Source organism: Pleurodeles waltl, chromosome 4_1, assembly GCF_031143425.1.
Source record: "Pleurodeles waltl isolate 20211129_DDA chromosome 4_1, aPleWal1.hap1.20221129, whole genome shotgun sequence".
NCBI lineage: Eukaryota > Metazoa > Chordata > Amphibia > Caudata > Salamandridae > Pleurodeles > Pleurodeles waltl.
The window spans coordinates 876204979-876216998 of NC_090442.1; positions in this window are offsets into that span (position 1 = coordinate 876204979).

Here is a 12020-nt window from a genome sequence, read left to right on the forward strand (position 1 = left end):
CACCCACAGCTCACTCGAAAGTCTCAATGTCTTAAAGCAATGCACCAGTGTCTCTCCTCTGTGGCAGACACTACAAACAATGTGCTCTTCATTGATCAAGGGCACAAATCATCTCGTGCAGACGCAAGCACCATTAATTGGGAAATAGCTCAAGCTCAGCAGCACTTTCAGACTCCAACACTCATTATTTAGTGTCAGAGGACGCTCAAGCTGCTCTTTCATGGGCACCACAATATAGTGCCTTTTTCCAAACTTGAAATCTCCGGTGCACTGCCCTTCTTCCGTTGGAGCAAAGAAAAGGGGGTGTGTGGCCAAAACTCAGGCCAAGGGGCTCAAGGGATTGCACACTGTCAGAGGTTACCAGCACATGACAGGTAGAGAAATGAAACCTCAAAACAGCTCTGCTATCAACAACAGGAATCCTTCTCTTTAGCTCTTTTACACTGAAACTTTGGTTTTGTGATGTCCAACGCCGTCTGATGGAGCAAGTACGATACCATGCGCTGGCGATCGCTGTCCAGCTTTGCTACTTTCTGGGTGCTGAGACTGTAGGGCCAAGACATCCGTCTTTCATCTGTAGCTGTCACTGATGGGAATTAGGCTTAAATCAATGTCCTGCAGGTTATTATGACTTGATACCCGCAGAATCTAGTGACGTAGGAAATGTGCCACAGTTGTTAGTTTCCTTCAATTTAGTAAAAAAAACAGTTCATGGTTTTTAACAAGGGGACTGCAAGCAGGTGGTCTGCAATCTTCAAAGGAGTAGCCATACGCCATGGGCATAAAATACAAAGACAAAGGCAGAAGGGCAAAACAAGGTCTGTAGCATCTTTAATTCAGTTCTCTCCATTATTCTCTGCCATCTATAGCTACATGAGAATTCTATCTGAATGGATTTCCTCACACAGTGGCATTGTCTAATGGGGTAAACACATATTTGCCTCAATGATTAAGACTAGGTGTTCCTCCTTACCTTAGAACATCTCAATAGAGAAATCACATGATACTGATTATCAGGGACATGTAGAAACCTTCCTTTAAAAACTGTGCATCAGGTGCACTATGCAATACACAGGCTAATAGTCAAATGTGCAAACAAAAAGACAAGAACTAGAGGGTCCTGATATTTGCATGATTAGGACACATCTGATCCCACAAAAAATTAAAGTAGCAGGAACAGAAGGGAACCGAAAACCAAATTAAAATAGACATTGAAAATTCGTCATGTTCAAAAAGGTAAACATAAGATATCTCCTATTGAAATGGAAAACTTGTCTTACTATAATATTGAGTCAGTTAACCAGTCTATCGCTACCCTGACAGTCAGGCTGGAAAACATTGAAGCAGGCAAATTCTTGAAAACCAGTCTGGTCATACCAAAGGGAATTATACATAACATGGGGGTCCCTGGTACATCACTGCAGTCTGGAAATGTGAACCTGAACAATACATCAATAATAATAAAAGGGCTGACTGGTGAAAGGAATTCGAAAAAGAGAAATGGGACTAGGACATAGCTAAAATCTCAATAACTAAGCATGGTGCGACATTGGTCAGGGGAAGTAACCAAAGAAAAAAATCTATAGAAAGAACAAAAACAATTATTTGGGTGATAGTCAGGCATGTGACACAACACCAAGAGTACGGGTGATACACAAAGGCCAAAGTTACACAAATTTTAACTCTACCGTTGGCGACTACAACATATACGGTACTCCTAGCTAATGTTTCAGTTCCTTCTTCAGGAAATAATGAAAACCTGTTTTTCTTTTAAGGAACGAAAGCCATATGCTACTTAGGAAACACAACATCATTAACTAATGTAATATAGAAATTAGGCCACCTTGAGTCACAGATCTATAATTTCATCCTTAGGTCCAATCAAGGATACATAAATGTAGGGCTGCCTGTTCCTTTAAGGGAAGGGGCAGTAACGTGACTAACTGCAGGTGACACACTTTGATCCTGTATATCTCTTTTTATTTTCCTTCAATACCATTATAGCCAAATAGACATTCACTGGTGAAGTGTTGTCTTTTATGTTCACAGCATGAAATATCATTATCTGTGGAATTTAGTAACCAGAACATGTTCAACCAACTGTTGCGTAGCGATGGGCATCGTCATGACCATCCCCTCACAACACAGGGGAGCTTGTAATAGTATCAAAAGCAGCAACAAACATGCAAAAAACAAAAATAAAAAAAATAATAAAAACGCACAAAACGTCAAGCCATCAGATATACTTGCAGTGTATCAAGCACAAAAAGCATGGACAAAACAATAGCATGTGTGAATAAGCGGTGTCACACAACACCATGTCATGTACTTTATGCACTGTAAACCTGCAGCCCAAAACCCAATATTTGGGCCTGTTTAATTTGTCAGGTTTAAAATCCTTACCCTCCTTTTGACAGTAGATCACCAGGCAATGGAAATCTGCTGTCAAATATAACTTTACTGTTTCTCTTCTAACATACAGGACCAGCAAGAACAATTCATGATAGGACCAAATACATGAAAATAAATTTCCATTACTTAACTGTTACCCTCTTGTCAGTTACTTCGCAACATCAAGCCACCTTAGTTTTACCTTTCTAAAAGTAAAAATTGTTACACTGACACTCCATATTAATTTGGCACCTACAATTTCCACTGTGAAAAATAAGTCTTAATTGGCAAATCGTTCTCATTAAGGCATGTTGCCTTCAAAATTTTTCAAAAAAGGGCTGCATCTTATTTTCTGTCTAAGACTTAATGCAACACTTCGTTTTCTGTCAAATAAAAGCAACTAGCAGGCATCATTTTATTTTTTTAGAGCGGAGACACAAATGTATCAGTTCTGCAGAGCATTTAACATGATGTTGGGACATTCGAAGAAACCCCTTTTTTTTATATTTTCCCTTTGGAATTAAGTTCTTTAATTGTATTGATGTTCTTCTGGAGAAACCAGAAATCCCACTTTTAGAGGCTTGTAGGGTCATTCTGCATTTCACAGAGACAAGGCCCTAAGTTAAAAGGCCACAGGTGTCAACATGACAGCCTCCTTCATTGTTTATGGGAAAACTAAAGATAGCATCTCAGCAGCGTGACTTGAGCCAGCCTCTGTAGCTCTCCTAGCTTCTGCCACTCTGAATCTGTCAAAGACAGTAGGCCTTCCTATTTTCCTTCTAACCTGCAATAATTCACTCTATTTAAAACAAATCCTTTTTAGGCGCTAAAAAAATTATCTCTATTTCCAGATTATTAAACTACATTTACTGTGAATAATTCACAAACCTTAATAACACACATACCAGTTGTTAGAATAAATGCTTGTTGCAATCCCATGCAATGGTACATATTTCATCAACCTCGAATGAATGAACGTCTCAGTAGGCCCAGCTGAAGTTAGAACCTTCAACCTTGATATTAAAACAAGCCTTTGTACTGGCACATTGACTCATTGAATCATAAGAAGGCACAACCTGCAAATATATATCAAACCTAAATGTATGCATTTACTGAAGCCTGAGACACTTTAAAAAGTACTCTGAATGAAAGAAAATGCAGTTTAAACAGTGCTTTTGCCCAAAATCGACTTTGATATTTTAGGCATTAAAAAATCAATATCCTACAATTTTCTTGCATAATATGCATTACCAGAATGTCTATTACACAATCCATGAGTCAGCCATTGAAAATATTAACTTATACTTTATAGAAATGAGCTTGTTTGCTCCTGCGCCAAGGGAAAATTGCACATACAAATGTCATTTTAGCGGTGCAACATAACTTAAATTAAATTTTAATGTTAGGAGGTCATAGTATAGGTATTAAGCTTTATGAATATTAAAAAACGATTTTGAAAGGCACTTATTTTTTAAATAATTTTTCCATAATTAATAATTTTCTTTTTAAAAAAAAAATAAGAACCCAATTATTCTTTTTTTTTTTTTGATAATTCCACATATAAAAGCAAGCTGCATCCCTTGCCTATTATTTGGGATACATTAACTCACAAGCCTAAGCGCATAAGCCTAACTTGAAATGCGTCACATTTTTGCGCCACTTTCATTTAAAAGGAAGGTTATGCAAAATTCCACCCATGTTTAACTGGGAAAGTGCTGGCTGAATTGAAAATAGATAATTTCGTTTTTTTTTTTGGGGGGGCCCTATTTATATCTATTGAATGTGTTTTCTAATTTATTAAGCATTTAACGGCAGTTTTGTATATGTGCACAATTGCTCATTCTATAAATTAAAGAGCAACATATAGCTATGTTAGCACATCACATGGTTCATTTCTGGATTTTTTTAAAGTTTCTACTTAATATTAATTAACCAACATTTTACTTAACAAACTGTAAACATCAAGAAGACCCACAAACACACATTGAGCTCATTTCAGATATAAACAGAAAACACTCAGGACACACAATACAGCGCGCTTTAGCCATTTTTCATAAATAGCGCCGTCGCAATTTACTTACAGAACCGTTTGCAGATCCTAGTTATAAGTCATATTTACAAGAGAAAAGAAAACTTTTCTCAATAGTGTTTCCAAAAAACTGCAACAACAGCCTCACAGACATTTATTTCCAAGAATAGCGGACCCATACTTTATTAAACGTGATGGGGCCTACTCCGTGCTTCACATATAGTTCAAAGGTTGGAGTTCCAATCGGAGGAACCGGACATGAGTCCTCCAACCGGGAGTCCCTTTTACAACCAAGACAAAACAAATTTCCAAGTCTGCTAAGACCAGGCATCTTCGCTCACTAGTCTAGCTTCAAACTTCAAAGGATTATCGTTTACGATAGTCTCGTGAATACACGAGTCCTTCGGCTTTGGTACTTGCAAGTTCCAAATCAAATTGATCCCAAAGGGATACCAAACCAAATGTCCAACTAAGGACCAAACCAAGTGTCCAACTAAGGACCAAACCAAGAGGGTCATTCTGACCCTGGCGGCCGGTGGCCGCCAGGGCCACCGACCACGGGAGCACCGCCAACAGGCTGGCGGTGCTCCAACGAGCATTCTGACCGTGGCGGTTCAGCCGCGGTCAGAAGCGGAAAGTCAGCGGTCTCCCGCTGACTTTCCGCTGCTCGTGTGAATCCTCCATGGCTGCGGAGCGCGCTCCGCAGCCATGAGGATTCCGACCCCCCCTACCGCCATCCTGTTCATGGCGGGAAAGCCGCCATGAACAGGATGGCGGTAGGGGGGGGTCGCGGGCCCCTGGGGGCCCCTGCCGTGCCCATGCCAATGGCATGGGCACGGCAGGGGCCCCCGTAAGAGGGCCCCGCAAAGTATTTCAGTGTCTGCCTTGCAGACACTGAAATACGCGACGGGTGCCACTGCACCCGTCGCACCTTCCCACTCCGCCGGCTCGATTACGAGCCGGCATCCTCGTGGGTAGGTCATTTTCCCCTGGGCTGGCGGGCGGTTTTTCAGCAACCGCCCGCCAGCCCAGGGGAAAACTTGTAATACCCGCCGCGGTCTTTTGACCGCAGCGCGGTATTTTGGAGGGCGGCATCCTGGCGGGCGGCCTCCGCCGCCCGCCAGGGTCGTAATGAGGCACCAAGTGTCCAACTAAGGACTGGGAGACGCTTCACTTATACTTAACTGAAAATATCAATGACGTCACCAGAAGACTCGTCTTATCGTTTCGCTCTACCAAAAAACAAGGGTCCAAATCAGGGCGATAGCCAGGGCAGCAGTCCTTCATAGCCGTCGGGAAGCGGGGAACCTCGCAACAAAGACTTTCGGACCACGTCGACATGCAGGGGTCGATGAAGTGGCGGCCTTCCTCCAGAATTTTCACACGAAGCTCCCCACGGACCTCAGGCTTGGACCGGTACCGCTGGTATCGCCCCACGTTTGGGCGCCAACTGATGTACTGGGTTTTTCAGAACCGGTACTGATCCGGTAATCCAGCGGTGCCAGGGTACACCCAAAGACCTCGGGTACTTTCCTGATTCAGACTACAGAAACTCAGAGTCTTCTAGGTGAAGTCAAAGATCAAATTTATTGGCTGCAACCAATTGACAAGTGTCCTAGAAGTACAACAGCACGATTTGTATGTTCTCAGGAGACTGTGTTTCAATGCAAAGTCAGGTTTCCTTATATACAGTTTTTTAAGCTTCAGGCAAACATTCTTTACATTTTGGTTGGTCATTCACATGTTTTCACTACAAAGGAAAAAACAGTGTCATGATGAAACCTCATATTTCATGTCATCCAACCCATAATAAATTACCCGGCAAGGCCTAGTATTTTACATCAGATAAGTGTGGACCCCCAATAAAAACGGGCACCTCCCCCTCGTAAAGTAAGAAGAAGAAAAGAGCAGGTGCAGGTGTGAGCAAGATTAGGCAGGGTGTGTGAGCGATAATAAGGGTTTTATGGCATGGTGTGCCTTGATGCTATCTGATTCGGCCACTGGGAGAGGGACTGACCAAACAGGTTTGGCCTGAGGCAATGGTTCCAGCTTGCCCAGGTCAGAGAAAAGTCAATCAAGGTGTACGTGTCCTTGGAATCAAATCTGACTGTATTATAAGCCTATGTGAGGGCAACTTTTAAAATGGCTGCCGTGTATAAAATGGGAGCCACGAGTGCAGGACGAAAATGGCGATTTCGAGGTGAAAACGCTGCTGGAATTGAGCGAAAATGCTCATGCTTAGTGTACTAGTCATTATCAGTCTTTTGATACTAAAATCGTACTGCTGTGGCAAAGTAAATTACATGGGTCCAGAATTTTTAGAACCACAATAGCCTTCTCATTAAGCACAGCCTGGGGCTGGGGGGAGTGGCTGCAACAAAAGTGATACCACCACTTTTAGGGGAGTGACTACAACCAACTCGGGGAGCAAGAGTGAGGGTGGGTATGGAAACGTGGGTGGGGTACAACAATGCAGTCAGAATAGTTGCACTAGGTCTGCCACCACTAGCGACTGGTCATCTGTGGTGGCCTCTGCAGCAGTCCCTTCACCCTTTATGCCACTGGGTCCCTCGGTGTCAGTGATGTCTGCACCAGGACCACAGTGTCCAGCTTCTTCCCCTTCGACGTGGCAGCTGTCACCTTTGCCTTGCCCAGATATAAGAGTTTAAGGGTATCTGGGTAAACAGATTTGAGCATGAGCTTTGCTCACAAAATTTTTACCAAGTCTACAAGTTAAACCAGCTTCAAGGTACTCAAATGTGGCTTCTTAATCATCAGTATCTCATGCCTGTAGGGAAGAATTACACAAATCATTTGCTCACAGTCTAGAAATTCCCACGCTAGCTCGCACATCATTTACTTTTATTTTGCTGCATAACAAATGGCTTTGACAGCACTAGTAAGTGCATAGGCCTGCTTACATTCCTAAACTACTTCAGTACAGGGCAAAAACATTTCCACATACCCAAAAGAGACATGTTTTGGGTCTGATATTGACTCATCAAGATGTGATAAACCAACATCTATGTGATGGATCCTTCTATCTGCAATTGTCCATTTAAGTTTTGATCACCATCATTGCTTTCTGATCTGGACATAACTAAGGGCACTTAATTGTCATTTTGGGTATGTATAACTCTGTCACAAATGTGGACACAATCCAGTCTGTTTCAATCAATACGTTCTGGCATGAAAACTCATGTTGGTTGACAAAGACTGACTTACATGTACATTTGGGAAGGACTGAGGCTTCATGACAATCTGCTACTGCCTACTTGAAATTAAATGGATTTTGCTATTAAATCAATTTTCTAACACATTTTGGATATGGAAAGATACCACTGTGCACTTGTTTCTAGTCCTTTTAGTGCAGATGCTCATGATCATATTTTCATTGTACCAACTTACCAATTTAAAATCTGAAGTGTCTTGTGAGTGCTTACCATGCCATGCCAGCAGGAGTAGGGCCTATATTGCCTACTCACAATTGCAACAGAGTATCATACCTGACCCAATCCTCAAATGCGGAATGTTTAGTGCAAATGTCCCTCATAACATGGAGAAAATGCAGGTAACACTTTTTTTTTGGTTGCAGCCATGTGTCTGCTCTAAATAGTACTTGGGTTGTCGTGAGGAATCTAGTGACAACTTTTATCACAAAACAAATCACCAAGCACAGCATCAGACACCGTCTGAAAAAATAACAACTCCAGAAATCCTTGCCTGTGTTGAATGTGTCTAAACCGTAATGTTGATGACAAGAAACATTGCTGTCGATAAAAAAGGTTAAACAACAAGATTAGCTACATACAATATCTCACCCCCTTGATGTTACTTTTGGGCCCTCAATGGCCCATCAAGCGACGGGTATACCACCGCAAGCATGGGAGCCATTAGGGGGTCATGGTGTGGCACACATTCTTGCCGAGTTGGGAGACCTGGCCGAGCTGGACTTCCGCTGACTTCCTGGTCCAGCATCAGAGGTCCTTCCACCCCTGCCTGCAATGCAGACTGTGCCAATTAAGGACCAACAGGGTCTGCACCTTCTTTGCAATGGCATGACTCACAGGGGATAATAAATCCAGCTAAAAATGAGGGGTCTTTTTGGCTACAGTGTTAGGAGGCAAATGAGATAGTTTCTATACACCATATTCAAGTACTTGGGTACGAGATACAAGACAGAGATGGGCACAGCCATTTGTTTTTGTGCATTGCTGTCACACACGTTAGCCTGTGATAGCATCCGTCGTGGAGTGTTCCACCTACTATGTAGTCAACTTCCACCATCAGCTGTAGCATAAGCAAGGTCCTGACACTAAGGTCAGGCAGCCATGTAGCTGTGTATTTTTAAATTGTTAGTGCATCACCAGCGCTCAAAATGGTGGCTACTTTGCATACATATCTCATCTGATAGTGCTGCAGTGTATTTAATACGTCTGTTGACATAAATTTGAGAAAATAAATAATGTGAAAATAATACTTTTCAAATGTATTATTCACACATTATTTGTATTTAAAAAATGTCAGACGTTAAAAAATATCAATTTGCAGTAGCAAAAACATGAGATGTGTGTTGATTGTGAAAGTCTTGTGCGACAATTTTTATTGATAGTTTGTTTTCCTTACATGTAGGCATTTTGACCTGGGGATATGTAAAGGAAGTCGCCCTCATGTCTTCAATCCATTTCCAGACCTTGCCACCATGGAGGAAAGTGACATAATCAAAAGGTTGAGATCAATTAGGAAAATTATACTGAATGTGTGTCAGCAGCTGGAGTCTGATCTCATACCTCACAATAAAAATACAACAGAAATAACACCAATAGTGAAACTTATGGCAGTATTTCATTTTGTGGCCACTGCTTCTTTTCAAGACAGTGTGGCAGTATCTGGAAGCATGTCACAGTCAACGTTCGGAGGTGTGCTATCAGAAGTCCTTGCTTCACTGAAGAGACACATCAACAGCATCATGCAGTTTCTAAGAGCTAATGATTTGGCCAGTATGAAGGGAGAATTTAATAATTTGGGTTGCCTGCCACATATTATTGGAGCAATTGATGGCACACATATTGCCTTGGTGCCACCACTCACCAGGGAATAGGTCTACCGCAATCAGAAGAACTTCCATTCCTTCAATGTGCATGTTGTCTGCTTACCAGATTTATACATCCCAAGTTTGTGAACCTTCATTCCTGGGTCAACACATAATTCCTTTGTACTATGAAACAGCACCATGCCCCTGCAAATGTTACAACTTGGACCTATAGTGCCTACCTTGTTGGTAAGTACACCATGACTTGGGGATCATTTGCTTTAATTTTAGAATTTTACAATGGCCTGATGTGATTTTAATCTATCAATTTCTTGTTTCCGATGTAAGAGACTCAGCATGGTCATGGTTATTGGCACTGTTGAGGAATCCAACAACACCAGGGGAAGTCTGCTTCAATGAGGATGATAGAAGAACACAGAGGCCAGTGGAGCAGACTTTTGAGCTCCTGAAGGCCAGATTCAGGTGTCTGAACAAGCTCAGTGCAGTCCTCCTCTACTCACCCAACAAGGTGTCCCAAATTACGTTTGCCTGCTGCATGCTGCACAACTGTGGCCTGCAACAAAAGATCCCAATCATTGCAGAGGATGGATACCGTGAAGAGCTACAGGGTGTGGATATTGAAATGCCCAATGAAGATGATAGTGGTGAAGAGGGAAGAATTGACCTACATCAAGATGTCATTGACCACTTCTTCACCTGACTGTAAGTGTACCCTTACATAATGTGACATCCAATGTCAGAACAACTTGTGATGCAGGGAACATATCAGTCCTTTATGGTAATGCGGTAGGAATGGTCAGTTCAGGAAAGTCCATGAAAAACATGTGTGTGGATCAGCATTTTCCTGCATTGACTACTCTGTGTTTAATAACATAGATTAGCTTTGCTTGTGCTAAGTGCATGTCTGCCTAATTTTTCATTTGAGTCAAATTGTATATGTGAAATCATGATTTTCCCCTTGTCATTTTCTGTTTCAGTGTACTTCACCGTGTCATGTGCATTTGGACATTTCAAAGTTGTGACATTTGCAGTGGTACATTGCTGTTGGAAAGTAGAAAGGGAACATGGGTTCATTAAAGACAACTTACACTATGATTGAATGGAAATTATTGAAATGTATCAGCCCTGCTTTCCGTGGGACGTTGTCAGCAAGGCAATATTTGCTGTTTGACATGTTTTTTAGTGTAGGAACCTGCTAATGTTTCACCTCATAGTTGAAAGATCTTTTTTTAGCATACCACTAAATTGCAGTTCAGACATTGCACCAGATAGTGCCAATGTCCTGAAATGGTCTTGTGGCCCCTATTAGTGTTATTGATGTAGGATTCCTACTGTGAGTGCAGGATCTTTGTCTCCAGCTGAAGTCATGCATCACTAATAGTTTGTCTGATTTGATTTCATGTAATATTCCCTTTCTTCCATGATGTCAATGTTCTAGAATGTCAACTTCTAAATAGCACTGACTGTTTGGCTTCTGCATGGTTTGTGAAATGCATATTTTGTTGTGTCACAAACCTGTTACCAAGAAATGTATGACACCACAGCATTCAGATTTCATAGTTTTGGTTCTTTTTCTGTCTGTTTTTTTAACATGGGAAACAAATTACCTAGTTGGTATCTCTTATTTGTTTTAATATCATATTGTTTGACAGCTTTGGAAAAATGATGGTGTGCAGAAGACATACAAAATAAATTATTATAATGATTACAACACCAATCTTTGCCTTTGTTTTATGTGCATTTATTTTGAACAAAAAAATAAGTGCAAGAGCTGTGAAACCATAATGAAAAAGAACAAGCATAAAAAGGCTATCATTGCAGATGAAACTTTCGGGCAGGTTTAAGAAAAATGGGGCTGCACCAAGTGAAACCCCACTTTTCTTGCACCCTACTGCTACCATATGTGCACGGTATTTAAAATATGGTCCAGGGTAGGGGGCAATAACACCTGACTTCCTGAAGCTATTGATGTACTCTGCAGGAGTAGCACCAACATTTTGGCACTATTCCTGCAGAGTACAGAGGGGCCCATTGTATTCAATGGCATGCCCCTTTTAACGCCTGCTCTGAGCAACTGTTTGAAGTGTCAAAAAAAAGTTTCAACGAAATCTCTTGGATTTCCTTGTGCCATATTTTTGGCCCCTCTAATGGGGGAACGTCCCCCTTGCAGACATTATGGGCCTGATTCCGAGTGAGGCGGGCGGCGGCAGCCGCCCTCCTCGCGGGAACCGCCATATGGCCGCTCCGCGTTCGAAAGACCGCGGAGGCCATTCAGGCTTTCCCGCTGGGCTGGCGGGCGACCGCCAGAAGGCCGCCCGCCAGCCCACCGGGAAACCCCTCCCCACGAGGAAGCCGGCTCCGAATGGAGCCGGCGGAGTGGGTATGTGCGACGGGTGCAGTTTGCACCCGTCGTGTATTTCAGTGTCTGCATTGCAGACACTGAAATACACAGTGGGGCCCTCTTACGGGGGCCCCTGCAGTGCCCATGCCATTCGCATGGGCACTGCAGGGGCCCCCAGGGGCCCCGCGGCACCCCCTACCGCCATC